Source organism: Erithacus rubecula (assembly GCF_903797595.1).
Source record: "Erithacus rubecula genome assembly, chromosome: 2".
Lineage (NCBI taxonomy): Eukaryota > Metazoa > Chordata > Aves > Passeriformes > Muscicapidae > Erithacus > Erithacus rubecula.
This window is the reverse complement of record NC_136685.1, coordinates 94,603,478-94,620,590: the sequence shown is the minus strand read 5'-3', so window position 1 is coordinate 94,620,590 and position 17,113 is coordinate 94,603,478. Positions and strand designations below refer to the sequence as shown.

Sequence of the window (17,113 nt, the reverse complement as noted above, 5' to 3'; positions counted from 1 at the left end):
CTGGAATTCCCCTGCAGTCTCAAGGCAGTGTGTTTTACAGAATGACAGAACCAAAGAATATTCTGAATTGGAAAGGACTCACAAGAATCATTGAGTCCAACTCCTGGTCCTGCACAGGACAGCCCAAAGAATCACACCATGGGCTGTACATCTGTAAGAAAACTTTGCACAATCCATAAAGATCTTTAGGTCCTCCTAGTGGACAAAGCATTTTAATTCTGCCATCTCCTGTCAGAACAGATTTTACTGCAAAGTTTACCTTCATAAAACTTGAATTGTTTGTAAATTACTTACCTCACTCAAAAGGACAGAGGATAAAGTTGAGATCTGGTGGACATTTTGTACTTGAACTCTCAAAAACTGGATTTGAGAGTACCCAGGCTGGGTTCCACACCAAAGATTATTAAAGAAATGAAGCTGTCATGAGATCACAGGAGTTATTTCATGCACTGGAAGCTGGTTACAGAATGGCAAGGTGAGGAAGAGTCAGAAATGAGGTATCCTGGACATTGGTGCTGGAACCAGTCTTTAATATATAACCTGTGGCTGGAGAAAGGAGTGAGCAGTGATAGCTCTGTGTTCACAGTGCTACTAGGATTTTCAAAGTATCCAAACACCACACAGAGGCACCTGAAGGATCCCCTAAACCAAGTAGGAAAAAGAAGTGGCAGGTGGGCTTGGGTGCAGATAAATGTAAACTGCTGCTGTAAGGAGTGATGGATGTGAGTGTATCAATGGGCTTAGAAAAGAACTAGGCAAATTTGGAACACTAGGTCAAAAGATGAATATTCTGAAGGATTAGGCAAGGGTATAGCCTCCAATATCCCCAATCCAACAGCTGTGGGAACTGAGGGAATTAAGTAGGGAATGTATTGCTGAAAGTAGCCAGGCAAAGGTGCTCTACTTACCTAGCTTCTCTCATTGCCAGTGCTGGAGACATGGCATGGTGATGGGAGCAACTAGCACTGTGGGCTTTATGTTCCCATTTTGGCAAAAATTCTGGTACAAGAAAATCTGAACAAAGACTTTCAGCTATCAAAAGAAGTGTTTGGTTTTTTTTAATAATACTTTGATTATTTTCAGTGCTTTAACACTGTTAAAAATAAAAAGCCTAGTATTATATTATCATAATGTTACTATTCTTTAAGAACTGTCTTGATAGATCTGGATCCGTTTTATTCCTTGTAAAACTGGTTTTGATATTATGAATTTTCATTTTGAATCAGAACTGAAGTGCATTTTGCAATATTGTTGGTTTTGGTGAAATAGAAACATCAATTCCCAGTCAGCTCTAGTGATTATTTCCTTTTCTAATGCTTTTCAGCCTCTTCTTTATCATCCTGGCATTCTCTGTGACCCTGAAGCCAAGTTCCATGAGAAAGTGACAGGGAGAGGTTTCTGTATTTCTCATAGCTTGTACTGTGGTTTGGGATTCTCCAGACTATTTTCCCTATTTCTGTTCAGCTGTGGGATGTGCTTCCCACAAGGCATCTAGCCATACTGACTCTCCCAGCCCTTTTCTTCCCTTCCTTCTACCCAAGTTTTCTTGTGTGAGTCTGACAACTCTGAGATAATCTTTCCTCCTCCTCACCATTCTCCACAGGGATCTGCGTGGGTGGGCAGATCTGGTGTTCAGAGCACAGCTCTCTTATCTCTACAGACTCATGAAATTTGACAAAAGCCTTCCCACCAGCACCCTTCTCCTTTGCAAGAGATCCATATCAAAATATACACACATTTTGCTAGAGCTGGAGCTGGCACTGATTTTCCAGATCAAGCACTATTTAGGAGTCACCCCTAGAGAAATCTGGCTTTATGGCTTCAGAGCAGCTTCCAAAGTGCTGGAGTGAAAGTCAGGCATCTTGGGAGCTGGAGCCTGGTGAGAGTGGTGGTGCAGCAGAAGGCAGAGCATGCTCCCCAAGGCATTGCTGCTGTGCTGGCCAGGCAGACACGGGACAGTGTGAGACATGCCAAACCTGTCAGCTGCTTTTGGGGTGACTCACTTAGGGAGGTGCACCCAGCAACTGAGGCGTGGGCAGGATTTCACTGAATGCATCATCTGCTTGTGACAGTGCTTCCCTCCACACAAGGGAATATACCCTTTACATTTCTCTATTTAAATCCCTGTCTTGCTGCCTGCTGGTGTGTGGGCTCCAACTAACTACAGTTGTAAAAAACCCAATACCTACATGAGACTGGATCTGAGGCATGCTTCAGCCTGGGGCACCCCAATGGTCAGCCCCAGCAGAGCTGCCAGGGCATGAGAGAAAATGAATCAAATTCCCTTTTTCAAACAAAGATACATGGAAGCAAATAAGCCAGAAAACTACATCTTTGGAGACCACATTCTTGTGTTGAAGTAGTTGAGGATAAATCTCCTGCTATGAAGGCAAGGACATAGTCTTGGTTTTCTTTGAAAGAGATCAGTGAAACTTCCCTCTCTGCAATCTTCCATGAAACCAGTAACTTACTATGCAAGCACAGGCTCAAAGGAGTTATCCTCTGGTTATAGCTTGCATGTACTAGTGTGCCTTGAGGAGACCTGTGGGTACAGCTGGAGCTGGAGTCTACACCCCATGATTATTATCATCATCCTCATACAAACTACCTACCCATCATCTGAAACACTTTGGGTAGCTGGTTTTGTCAGAGCAGAGGAGGATCTGGATGTTCAGGTTTTGGCACAGAATCTGGTGGATTCTTACCCCATGGAGAGCACAGAGGGTGAGAGGTGCACATCTGCCTGAAGACCTTCAGCTGAGCCCATAGGAGAGGTTGGTGCTGGAAGCCTTGCCAGGCATCTTCCTGTACAGAGAAACAGCTGAGGAAGGAAAGTGATGGTGCACAAACCAGAGAAGGAAAGCAGGCTACCAGCACTCTTATGTTCGCAGGAAACAGTTGCATAAACTGAACTCAAACCTAAAAATAAAAATCTCTGCAACCTATTACCATTCAACCCCTATTGAGCCCCTCCTGATTTATCACCACCTCTCAGCAGATCTGTGGAGTGTGGTTTCACCTCATCTCTTGGGGTCATCTTCTGACAGCACAGTCAGCTACTGTAGGCCTGTGAAGGGAAATATTATTTTCCTCAGATCACATTTTTTGGGATAATGGCCCAGCAGTCAGAATGAAATCAGCAAACAATAAGAGGAGCCCAAGCAAAAACAACAGATGCTCATGGGTGGACCAATTGGCTAATACAAGACACATCAATTTTATATTGCAATTTTATTATATTAATACAATCAGATTAAATTATTTTTACAGCTAGTGTACCTAGTTATTTCAGACTATGTATATATAGTTTATTCCAGCATGTTACAATCTTTTTATCTTTAGCCATGCAGTGAGTAATGTGCAAACACAATTATAAGGAAGATTCTCCCCCCCTAAAAAAGAGAAACCAAAATTACAAAAGTATGGCTTTATAAGAAAGTTGTATCACACAATGAACATTCAATTGTACTTGGGCATGGCAACATTCAGTCTTAATAAGTGAACAACAGCATCTGTCACTGCCATGCTGGTTCCAGAAACACCAAGAGAACTGGGAACAAGGAAATGCCATTGATGTTTGAGATAGAAAATATACATCTATATATATTCAGAGTACAAAAAATGTTTTCAGGGATTAAGTGTCACATTTATTTGTGTGCTGAAGTCAGAGTTATGGAGCCTTGAAAAACACAAATGTACAAACAGTTTGTTTTCCTTAAGACCAACAAACATCAGTAGTGATGGAAACGACTTAAAAAGAGTTACTTCAGGTGTAGGGAGATGTAACTGAGATGAGAATCTGGACTGTCCTTCCTGCTAATGATGCTGTAGAAATAGACAGAAGCATAGGGTTAGGAAGTCATAAGTAGCTGAATTTTGCTGGCAGCCCTGAAGAATAGAATGACAAAGATGTATGTTTAAGAGATTTTTAAATTTTTTTTAATGTGTTCTAGAATAAAGTGTGACCAGCATCACAAACCCTTTGCTGGATGATTGTAGCTGCCAGCAAGTAGAAGCCCTTGTGCTTGGTGTTCGGGGATAAAACACCCATTTCAAGAGCAAAACTGCTGCCTCTTTACAAGAGAAGAAATGTCCTTACCTGTCAGCAGCACAGGGCCTGGGACACACACTGACCTCGTGTAAAGGCTGCTTCCATGGCACTTCTCTCACTGCTGGTACGAGGAGTGCAGTGCTGGGAGCTGTCAGTCGGTTATGGGTTTGCCAGGAGAGGGCAGACACACACTCACACGTGTGACAGGAGGGCAGATACACACATGTGACAAGAGGGCAGACACACACACGTGACAAGAGGGCAGGCAGACACTCACACGTATGACAAGAGGGCAGGCAGACACATGTGACAAGAGGGCAGGCAGATATCTGTGACAAGAGGGCAGGCAGACGTGTGACAAGAGGGCAGACACATCTGTGACAAGAGGGCAGATGTGTGACAAGAGGGCAGACACATGTGTGACAAGAGGTCAGACACATCTGTGACAAGAGGGCAGACACACTCACACACGTGACAAGAGGGCAAGCTCTCACACACGTGTGCACATGCACCTGGCACCTGTGCATTTTCACTCACTCACTCACTCACTCACTCACTCACTCACTCACTCACTCACTCACTCCCCCCCATTGTGCTCACTGAAGTGCTTCTCACCAAAACCAAAGGCTCACACATACAGACATTTCAGATCCTTACAATGCTACTCCTCAAAAATGAAATTAAAAAGATGTAACCTGCAGGACCAACCTAAATCCAAAGATCAGAAAAGACTTTACCCTCTCCCCGTTTCTCTCTTGTGTTTATTCTTTTTTTCCCCCACTTCAGAAGTACAGATCTGAGCAGCACTTACTCAGTATGTAGATATGCAGAATGTAAACATCACCACACAGCACCCAGCACCCTTTTTGATTAACAAAGTCACCAACATATTTGCCATGCAAGCATAGGGATTTTTCAAGACCATCAGGTTGCAGGAAGTCTGCAAAATATTTCGAGTTTACTTTTGCTAATGACCTGGTTTGGAAAGAATGGAGAGGAAAAACCAACACAGACAGGGCTGAGGTAGATTTGGCCATATCTGATGTAACATCACTGTATTGAGCAGGAAGACAAATGAGATCTCAAACTAACAGGCAGATCACCACAATATAAGCAAACAGGGTCTAGGGAGAAGATTCCCCCTTTCCAGCAGAAAGAGTGCCCACCCTGCAGTCATATTGCCACAGGCAAAGGAAAGAGTTGTCACCACAGTGCTAGTGATCCTAAACTTTGGCCCATTGGGACTGCACATGGGAGGCCCGATGTGATTGAGGCCATCTGGAATACTTGATCTCTTGCTAAAATGGTCAGGAAAAGGAGAAATGAGGGGGCTGTGGAGTGATCTTTCCTGTGAGGGTACCTGCCTGTTACACTCTGGGCTGGACACACCGGAATTCTTACATGTTGGTCAGCAGTAGACCAGCAGCTTTCTTCCATGTTGGGGCACCAGTCACAGGAATGCCCCAGAAAGAAACTATTCAAGACAATTCATCTTCTATCCTCTCTCTTGGCAGGTGGATTGAGAGGAGCCTCCCATATAGACATGCACACAAGCCTGCTGTCTGCTACAAACCCACCCATAAAGCCTGAAGTGCCTGATTCCTGATCTCTGCATTGATCCACAACTATTGCAGCCATCAAGAAACCCCTGCACCATTTCACACTCACTTGTTCCCAGTGGGCTGCTCTGGCTCTCTGAGTATGGCCTCTTGCCTTAATAGAAAGCACTCTCCATTAATGCCAACAGATCCTACCTGCCTCCTTGGGTTTGTAAGATGAACAGCCCTTCCCTCCCTCCTGTCTTTTCTGAAACTCTTCACAGCACTGAAACTCACATGGTTTTGAGCCAGTGAAATAGCTGTGATGATTTCCATTTCCTCTGTTCCCAGGACCTAATTACTATTCTAATAATATCCTTCACCAACCTCCTCCGCCTCTCACCCTCCAACATCCGGATGAGGTATTGCAGTGCTGCTCCTGCAATTGGGGACAAACCAATCCTGCTCCTCTGGACTCCTGGGGTGCCACAGGGGCTGTGCTCTGCACTCCAGGCAGACATGGGCAGCGAGAGCCTGCTCTGTCCTCTGCTTTTGGCTCTGGGTTTTCAGGAGAGTATGTGCCAGTGCCGGGGAGCCTGAGGGCTTGGCAGAAGCAGCTGAGCCACCACCACTTATAATGCAAACTGCCTTGGGCTCTGCTTTGCCTCCCAAGCTGTGACAGGCTCTGTCTGCAGCGCAGGCTGTCAAGCGAGCAGGTTCCCCCAAAACCCTCACCCAATGCTGACCCTGCATTTCCCTGTTATCAGCTCTCCTCATCAAACAAGGAGGAATAGACACAGATGGAGAAGCACGTTCAAGTCCCCAGGGGTAGGGGTGGAGGGATACTGCAGCACCAGGGATGTGGGATTTCAGAAGGGTTAACCCCCCTCATGGCCTGCTTGTCACTTTTACGGCTGGGCTGGCATTTTCTCCACTCAGAAGCAAGCCTGCTGCTTATTCACCTGGCCTACCTAGCACAGGTGGCACTGGAACTGAGGTTCTCCCACAGCATGTGGGAAGTGCTGGCTGGGAGGAGCATCCCAGTGTCTCAGAAGGGATGTTCCAGGTGGCTGTGAGGGGCATGTTCTGCAGCCTCACAGTAAAACTCCACCTGCCATGGCTGGCACTGCCAGTGTCCTGGCACACAGCAGGAAGCCCATGCAGAGGGAAACTAAATGGAAGTGCTCCCTGTGCTGACGGAAAGAGGGGCGCAGGTCCAGCACGGCCTCCTTGGCACAGGCAGGGATTTGGCTGGATGAGACATGAGCTGGTTTTGCACAAAGCAACTGAGATTTGACTGCACATCTTCCTTAGCTACTGCCTGTGGAAAGCAGCTTGTGCCCCACAGCCTTGGGCTCCAAATCCAGCCGAAGAGGAGAGTGAATTCTTCACTGCTGCCCAGGGCAGACGGGGGAGCTGAGTTATGCTACTTCAGCAGAACAGAGGGTTTTACTTACGAGGAGAGGGAGCACTGGTGTCCAAAATAAGGGAAGTCCCCCAAAGGGAGCTGGGATTCTGCCACTGCTCTGTTGATGCTGAGAACAACTAAGAGAGTAGGGCCAGTGCCTTGAGCAGAGAGAGCAGCATGGTTCAGAGCTACCCAGAAGGCTGCCCAGCCCCAGCCCTGCTTTCTGCAAACTCACCCTGCCTGCAGTGCCCAGTCAGTGGCAGCATTTTGTAATTTCTGTCTGGACCTGGGTCGCAAAAATACTCTAATTGACAACAAGTAACAACTTTTAACAGCAGAACATCATACCACAGCTTAGGATAACTAACAAATGCCTGTGGCTTTGAGACCCACAGGGAAATCAAGTTACTGAGCTACATCTCCTGTAGAGATATGTTCCAAAACACAAGTCAAGAATAAATAATGTCACTTATGAAAGACATGGCTCCCACTGTCCCTGATCCAATAGCCATTTGTTTACTGGACAGCAAGGAAAATGGTTCCTTCCCCATTGCACAAATCTGTAGAGGCATCAGGGCTAGGATTGCCTTTAACCCCCTCACTCCCAGGTGAGACTTGGATGGATGGATGCTTTCCATTAGCCATTCTGTGGATCTTTATCTCCCATCCCCCAGGAATGTACATGCACTGCCTCTCTCTGAACTCATGTCCTCCACACCGTGACCTACGGTAAAATAAGTCGGTGGGATCAGTTATCCTCAGGAACTGTCTCTGCATCCCTGCAGCATGAGCCATGCACATTGTGATTATTACTAATGATGCTTGAGCATTGTTAGAAAGGAAACCTGATGTTTAAACTTTGTTGGTAGGGGATGCTATTTCTCCTAGCTCTAGCAGTGACACCATTTAAAAATCCCACTGGGTACTTGGTTCCTTTTAACCCGGGTGCATTACACAGGATACAGTTATCATATTGGGAATTCAAATACACTGATACCAGCTGACAACTAAGAAACCAAACATAACACAGTCTCAACTACAGTTAACCCTTCACATGCACAACAAAACAGAAAACAAGGCTTTTGCCTTTAAAAGTGCCCTGCCTGCAATCAGTTAGAAAAGACATTTAAAATCTTGTCACAAAATATTGGATTTTTCAGCATAGCCTAATAGGTTAAGTACTAAAATCACACTAAAATGCAGAGGGTGGTGGATGGCCAACTCCTCTAAGTTGTCTTGGAAAATCCAAGACCCATTGAATAAAGTCAAGGAAAAACATTTACCACATTTTTTGCTGGTAGCTTTTTGCCATAGGATGGTAAGGGCTTTAGTGCCTGAGGTATAGGTAGTTCCTGGATGCTTTTAGGGAAGTGGGAAGGGGGAAGAGTCTGGAGAATAGTTTGCATAGCTTGCAGATATAAAGAAGCAGGTGTGTTCCCCACCAGGCTGTTGAATTTGTCTTCTCCCAGCAAAGCTGTCCAGTGGTCTGGATGCTCCTGCAGAACTTTCCGCATCTTAAACTGTGGGTTGGGCATGAAGAGCAAGAGGTAGTCGAGGCAGAGCTTCTTGGATGCGACGTTGACTTTGGAGTCCCACATCTGCTCCAAGATGACGTCCAGAGGGGTAAGCCCTTTACTGTCCTCTATCCTGGGAGATGCTCCATTCCCTAGGAGGATGAGGACCGTCTCTGACCTCAGCAGTTCGCAGGCAAGGTGCAGGGGTGTTTTCCCATCTTCCAGATGAAAGCAGCCAGCCCTATTGATATAAGAGTTCAAGCTGGGCAGCTTGTGTGCAATTTTGATGATCAGTCCCAGGATATCTCTCCTGTCATATGTGACCGCCATGGCCAAGTGAGGAGCAGAGGATGGGCAATAGCAGAAGTGTTCCCCAGGCACCTTGAGAGCCTCCTCTGGAAAATGAGACAGCAGATACTGAGCATAAGGCAGGTGATTATGCACCACTGCATAGAGAAGGGCTTCTGAAGGTGAGTAGGTTCGTAGGCTGGCATTTTCCTCCCAGTAAAAATACTCCATTGTTCTCATGTCTTCCAGCATCCACACAGGCTTGTGATCTCTCACAGCCTGGTAGAACATATAGGATAAGAACTTGCAGTGCCTGCTCTGATCATCCTGCAGGCTGGCCTGGTTACTGGCCATGGCTCAGCAAATAAAGAACGGCTCCACGTAAAATCACTCCAGACTGTAAGATTGGCGCACTTGGAATGCTGATCCCGACGCTGCTGCAACCTTCAGGCTGTCATTGCTGCCTGGACTGCACTAGCTGGAATGCATGGGCTGATCATCTCCACCCATTCATTGTTTTTCCCCTCACTGCAGTGGTTTTGTTTAGGTAAGCACAATCCCACAGGATCAGTTAACCCGTGCCATGCAAGCAGATGGTTGGTGAGTACATCCCGCTCTGCGCGTGGCACAGGTTACTGAAACGCTGTCAGACTGCCAGAGATTTTATACACACACAGCCACAGAGAACAGAGGGAGAGACTAAAATTAGCTTGAGAGGTGAGGCAGATTTCTGTCTGCATTTTGTGTCTAACCAGATCAGCTCATACACTGCAGCAAGTGGAATAGCAATGTTCCGCTATTTATTTTTTTTTATGTCACTCACACACACGCAGCTCATTATATAGTAAAAAAGATGTAGCAGTGTAAAATACCCCACAGCTGATAATAGGCATGATTCTATGCTCAGGAAATCAAGGGTTTGGTAGCAGTAGCACTAGGAAAGGATCCCCATTTTATAAATAATGGTATGGCTGGCCACTGAGGAGACACTGATGTTAATGGACTGTCTATAAGGCATTAGTGATGTTTAAGATGCCAGCATTAATCTTTGCAGAGAAAAGACAAATGGTGTGTGCAGTAAGGGTTCCCAGAATCATAAAGCAGATTGCTGGGTTTAAATGCCTGCCTTTGTTTAGCAAGGAAATACCTGGAGCGCCTGTGCTGCGCAGCAAGGGCATAAACAAAAGGTTAAAACCCCACTGGCGGGTGGGGAGCTTTGATCTAAGCATTTCTCAGATATCCTGCTCTGGGACTCGGGTCAGAGCCAGCAGCAACGGGGGGAAGGGGGATTAGGCAATCAGACTTGTGCAATGCCATGTAAAACACAGAGGACTGAGGTCTGCAGGTTTGAGGGGGAAGTTCCTATTGGATGAGGCAGAAGGACCTGGCCAAAATTAAATTCACAGAAAAGACATGAACTAAGAGTCCTTTATGGCAAGCTCTGTTTAAGGAAGGAGGGTTTCCATGCATCCTATAAATCAACAGATTGCAATAAAATGGTATCTCACCATTTTGGTAGGAAAACAGGGTTTCCCTTTAGGGGAGAATACAGCAAATCAAGAAATCCTTATCTTCATTTCACAAGAAGACAAACATCTAGTAAGTATATTCAAACTAGAGAGAATTTAAATATCAGATCTCCAAATGTTGTTTAGAGTCATCCAAAGAGAAAACCAAAGCCACTCACAAAACTGGGTCTAGATCTGCACGTCTTCCAAAGCATTACAGCCATTAAGCAACCCTCACATGCTGCAGATGTTAAGATAAAGCTCCCCAGGGAAGTGCTCACAGCACCAGCCTGTCAGAGTTCAAACAGCATCTGGACCATGCTCTTAGTCATACAGATTAACTTTAGGTAGTCCTGTAAGTTGACTTGGGGCAGAGACACATAGAAGTCAAGAGAAAAATGTTCAGCAAGTATCTCCAATGAAGAGGGGAACCAAAACTGCAGAACGAGGAATGGCCATGAGGCTTCTGGCCAATCACCTCTACACCACAGGTCCAGGATGTCCAGGATGTGAAAACATCTGTAATTACACAGTACCTTTTAATTACAGGTTACACTGTAATTCTGCCCAGGAAGCCCAACACAAAACTAGGGGAGTCCCTCATGTCACCTCTTTATGGTTCCAAATGGCACAAGTCTGTCTGCTCTGGTGGCTCTTGGCCTTGGCCTCTTCTTTTTATTCTCCGGGAGTTTAGAAAACCTGGTGCTAAGGGCACCTGTTTGATGGCAATGCATTGCTACTGAATTTTATTGAAAGCATAATACATCCATAAAACATTATAGAACCACTAGAAATGGAAGACATTGATGTGGAAAGCGTCACTGAGGAACTAGAAGGAGACTAGGAGTTTGGAAGTCTCTGTTTATTTCTTTGAAATTTGATCTGTGGCTAAAAATAATGTCTCCTAATTCATAAGCTGTTTGTTGTGGCTTTTCTCTTTGGCAAAGTGTAGTCTAGAAGAGGAATAAAATCAATTTTGACCATAGAGAAAGCATCCAAGAGAGCAGGAACAGGTTTGAAGGAAAAAACTGAAAAACAAAAGCCAATTTTATCCAAAGCACCATTTACCCTTTCATCTGATACTGAGGAGCTCTTTAGATCTCTCCTGGGCAGATGCATTTTTCATATATGATGGTGATTCCAGCTTATAAAGTGTTTTTGGTTATTTTGAACCTGTGAGAAATACAGAATGTTTCTGAGCTGTTCAGAAACCTTCTTACAGTGTTATGCTCAAAATATTGTTTCTGCACAAAAGGGAAATAAATATACCTTCCATATAAAGACAAGAATTGAACATTAGTAGAACTGAAATCTTAGCCTGCTAATAAAAATAATTATTAGTCCAGGTCAAATTGTTACAGAAAAAAATATATAATACTCCTGTAAAAAAATCAATAGCAACAATACTAATTAAAAAATAATTTGAAGCCTTATGTACACTTCTTATCTTCTATCCCTATTCTTGGTGTTATGTTTCCCCTGCCCATGCTCACCTAAATCCTAAGGTTGGTGGTTTCATTCTGCTGGTGGTGTTACAGGAAATCATCAGCATCTGGAGTTGTTCTGTGGGGAGGAATGTGAGGCTGATGGTGATGGTTTCTTCTTCCTCACTCCAGATCCTCCTGGGTGTCAGTTTCATTATTTGCTACATGCTTTTACACCTGTTTTTTTTCTTCATTGGATTGCAACTGCATTTCACATCCATAACTACAATAGATGCTGATTATACATATGTAAGATATTTTTTATTTGTCCTCTTTTCTACCCCTGAAATGATTCTCATCTGCATTTCTTTAGCTGTCCATAGGTGAGTGGTTTGTAGGTGTGAAAATCAGGCCTGTGCCCCATCTCTTACCATCCCATTGGGCCTGCAGCCCCCCACACTGCACCCTGTGCTGGCACCTCTGCTGTCACACCAAGCCCATGATGACCTCTGTTAGCTCCAGCATATGAAATTGGAGCTGTGAACACCTCATAGTGCCCAGAACAGCTGGTATAAAACTATGGTTCTACCATGCAGTGCTAGTGAAAGTGAACCTAATCAGCTGTAGGCACCTGGCTAGAAAGAGGAAAGTGTTCCTACAGCTAAACCAAACTGAAACAAAGCAGCAGGAACTCTTCAGTAGTCCAGGCAAAGTAAGTTTGGCAGGCCTTGATCCTGAGCCTTTGCAAACTCAGTACAGAACCTGCAGCCTGTTGCTAGCAATGGCCAAACTGTGCTGCAGGGATAGAGGGTTCACTGGATCCTGTTTCTGGAATAAGCCAAAGCAGAGAGGCTTTGTGTACTGGATGCTGAGAGTGGGGCTTAGGCTTAGCAACCTTTCCCTTTCATTTTATCCCCCTCTCCCTCTGTACAAAGTTACAGGGAGCAATGAGAAGAACTGTGTGGACAAGAGTGAAGACACCTTCTGGAAAAAGACAAAACCAACAGCAGCTTTGGGTCACTGGGACTGGGAATAAATTGGAAGTGGGGCTTTTGTGTTTGTCATTTCACTGCCTGGTGGGAGCATGACATTTCTCTCCTTTAAGGGAAGAGCAGTAGACATGGGATCCATGTGAGCTCTGCTCAGCTCAGCTCTTTCCACCATATTTTTGCCTGCATACACTTCAAGGAAGAAGCAGCTTAGGAAACAAGAACAAAAAGCTTTGGGAAAGACTGGGACCATCTCCATCATTCTAATGTGTCAACAACTCCAAGGAGATGTTTCTTGTTCCTTTTCTGTCCTTCTCCAGGGATGTTAATTGGCATCTGTTTCCAGGCAAAGCTGATTTCAGTTCTTCTGTACATTTTGTACAGGAGGGGCACAGGATGACCCAGCCAGGACATACAAAGAAAAGCAATTGCCAGATATCACATGCCTAAAACAAAGCAAGAGTATGTCTTCCTTCAGAGGCACGCTGTTTTCCAGGATAGTGTCTGCTGGTCCTTTTCCATTCCTTGGGAAAGAAAAACTGGTCCGTTGGAGATGGATAATAACCTTCAGCCACAGTGAGGCTCTAGGAAATGTTTGCTGTGTCCTGCTTTCCACATCCAGCCTGGGCTGTGCAGTGCAGCTTGGGGACATGCCTTGTGCAGAGCCCTACTGCACCTCAAGGCTGCTTTTAGAGTGCACAAAGGAGTTATTTTATGCCCTGCTACACACTTACCAGCTCTAATTCATCCAGTTGACTAAACTAGGCTTTGGGATGGTGGAAAAATCTATAGTCTTGACCTGTCCTGGATCACAGAATATTTTACTTCTGCTTGCAGGATTCAAACAGCAAATGAGACAATCTCTTACTACGTTGCTAGAGGCAGAAAATGAAACTAAGTGGAGATTTACCACTTTGGAAAGCCTTTGAATTACTTGTAATGGGACCAACTGACGTGCTGCATGCAGAACAAATCAAACATCAAATGTTTATTTACCTGCAGAACTTTAGAAGTAAAGATGACTAACTCACATGCAACAAGCATGCAATATATGTAAGAGGAACTCATCTTGAGACAAATGGAGAATTTTCAGGTGATGTACATGCTGCTAGTTGACCACTGCTATAATCCAGACCTTTGTCCTGCTTATGCTGCTACACCCAGATGCTCAGCTGGACATTGTACCAAGACCTAGAGTACTTACATACATTGGGGAAACCAGGGCAATACAGTGTTTTCTGCAGGTTCTTGCTTATTCCTCCTGTGAAAGGTTTGGCCTGTTGTGTCCCAGTTCCCCCCAGAGCCTCACTTCCCAAGTGAGGTTAGTCTTGAGCCTGCAAACAGCCTGCACAGATCTTAGTGTGCCTCCTTCTCTTCCTTTGTCCACTTTCAAACTCAAGATATAGATAGAACCCCTGATATAGGAAACATTGCCAACATATCTTGGTGTTGACAAAGAGCAAATCTTTTAGAAGCAACAGGGAAGTGTAAGAGTTAAGACAGATCTTCAAACAGAATCTTCTGTATCTCCAGTATCACAGGATGTAGATGTAGAAGGAGGGATTACAGGTGATAAATTGCAGTTGTACTAATTACCAAACAAGAGGAACAGCCTTGCCCTTAATGGGTTGCAGCTGTGACTAATAAAGGTAAGTGTAATAAAAGGGGTGAGTTGCCTGGTTAGAAGAGACTTTTGTGGGAAAGAGGACCTTGAGGCATAGAGGAGCCCCGTGGAAGCATAAAAATTCAGAGAGACACAAAGAACAACAAAACAAAGGAGAGAGTTGCTGCTGTAAAAGATGTGCTGTGAGGTCAGTCTGGGTCTGATGGAGTTGTACCCTGCAGTCATAGCTGAGCTAGGCCAAGCCTGCATTTGGAGTGTGCAAGCTAATATTTGTAGTCATAGTCCAGCAGGAAACAGCCAGCAGTCACTCTGTAGTTGGACTCTACAGTAGGAGCTTGCTGCAGCAGAGCCAGAGTGATAAAGCTGTAAAGAAGAACAAACCAGGACTCTTTTCATGCTGTTAAGTCAGAGTCTGTGTCTTGGCTCATTTCTGTCCCTAATGAGAGGTCTGCTGCAACAACAGGATAACTTATAGAGACAGCTTAATTTATAGAATGCCTGGTAGGTGCCTATATCTACTCCAGGTGAAAGCTGATTGCTTTTTTTATTTTCTGAGCCACTCTCATCTTTCTGGGCATACATAATCCTGGTGTGTGTCACTGCATGGCACTGACCAGCTGCAAAGGCATGCCACATCTGTCTGGTTGTCATTATGTGATCTGAGTGGCAGAGACCTATGGCACAATACTAGCCCTGGCTCTGAGGTACAACCTCCCTTACCTTCAGATGAGGGATGTGGAGATATTGAGTCTTTCCAAAAGCCCTCTTCCTCCCCTCAGCTTGGGGTCTGAACAAGTGAGGGGTGGGTGCTGATGTCTCAAATTGGACTGGGCTTAGGACAAAGAATGAGCTGGGTCAGGAGCAGAATCCAGGGAAGCAATGAGGTGTCCCCAGTGTTCTGATCAGGGCTCTCATGGATACAAGATCCAGTGCCCAAGTAAACTGTTTGGCTTATTGAGCTCTCCATTTTCAGGGAAACTCACATGACAGCCGGTGGGATTGCCAGAGCCTGAAGACTGTCAAGTGCTGGAGGTTGGTCAGAGCAGAATCCTGACCACCACAAAACAAGTGCTTTTCATCCATCAGCCCTCAGGTAGGGATTGCTCATTTCCAAAGGCATCCACTCAGTGAATGCTTTGTGAACTCCAGAGGAAGGATAACAAAGTTTCCAACTCTCACTGAACGTCATAGACATCTTCAAATGTGGGTTAGATCAAGCAATATGTTCAGGTCTAGAGGATGAGATGTCAACTCAGTTTAATCAGCTATAAAAGCAAGGCTCTTTTTATTCCATTTTTTGAAAATGCTTTTGAGACCTGATTGCACACAGCCTGCATGCCAAGAATCCCAGTGTCTCCCATTTCTGTAAACCCATTTGTTTCAGTTCCCAATTCCTATCCTAACTGGAGGCTACATCTCTCAAAGGCAGTGCATAAACAGACAGATTACTGTGCTTCTTCCAGAAAGTAACCTGTCAGCTGCATTCTGAAAGAGCAAAAAAAGCCCTTGCAAACAGTCTGTGCCTACAGATACATTGAGCCAGATGCTGTTTTCCAGGGAAAGGCAGAGACTGTGAAACAGTATTTTTCCTTCCTTGTGATGATTATGGGTGTCAGTGCCCTGTTTCACCACACCCCTATGTAAATGTCAAGGCTGTCAACTGCTGAGAAAGCACTCAGGAAGGCATGAATACATTTAGTTTCCAATACTGACAAAAAGCAGTGCTCCTTTATACCACCCATAATTAACCTGCAGAATTCAGTGCTACATGATAATCAGCAAGGCTAAATGTTTGACAGTTTCCAAAGTAAGTTTATTATTTTTTCTGTAAATTAAGGTCTTTGTTCTGTGCCTATGCAGGAGCTCACACTACACCAAAACTGCAAATCTAAGGTCCTGCCACCATGTAGATGGGCAAATAAATAAAAAACTACAGCTGTGCCTCTCCTAACAAAATGATGACAAATTTGTCTGAACCTTTGTAGCTGCTTCTCTGCTGTATTGTTATTGCAAACAAGAGTTGCTCAAAGTTAATTTCTGGGTATTTTTTGTTGGGGAAATGTCAGTGCCACGAGACTGAGCTGCTCTGCAGGATGTATCAGTTTCATTGCATCTGTCGACAAAACTCACAGTCCAAAAAGGCATGAACATATTTTATAAATTATTTTTTATTGAATCCACTACAAAAGAAGTCAGGCTGTGTGCAGCTCTGTGAAACCCCAGAGTCTGCAACTTGTGAGCCCATAATTAGCTGCTGGAGGGTGCTGAAAACAATCTTCGGCCCCAGTGTAATTACAAAATTATTTGTCAGGAAATTTATTGCAGCATCTTCTGAGGTGTCAGAGACTGAGAGAGATTTCAAAGTTAATTCAGTCATCAAGTGTGCCTGTTCCTATGCCCTGCATTTTATTGTCTCACAGACGAAATGCTACATCCAGACCCAAAGATAACCACTCACCACTATTCTCCACACCTTCCAGTGGTTTTATCTGCAAAGGATTTTTAATCTGGGAGAAGTGCACAATCTGATCAACAATAAGCTTTTCAGAACTACCTGGAAACTGTATTTATCCAGTAAGTTTCCTCTGTTCAAAGCTTTGTTCAAAGAATTGTATTGGAAGAGTGATTTCCCTGAACAGGGCACTTGTGATGACTCAGACAGTGACAAATTCCTTCTGCTATCACATTTAATGAATTCAGATCCTTGCTACCCTGCATCTGGTCACCATCTTCCTCCATCTTTATGATTTAATGTATATGTGAAGTCAG

At 44.6% G+C, this 17,113-nt stretch overlaps 1 pseudogene across 1 annotated transcript; it reads right to left on the bottom strand.

Moving 5' to 3' along the window:
• Positions 1–8,262: 8,262 nt before the first annotated feature.
• Positions 8,263–9,153, bottom strand: LOC306798536 (ankyrin repeat domain-containing protein 9 pseudogene; annotated as a pseudogene). The gene has a single exon. The product of its transcript is annotated as an ankyrin repeat domain-containing protein 9 pseudogene (transcript).
• Between the last annotated feature and the right edge of the window lie 7,960 nt (positions 9,154–17,113).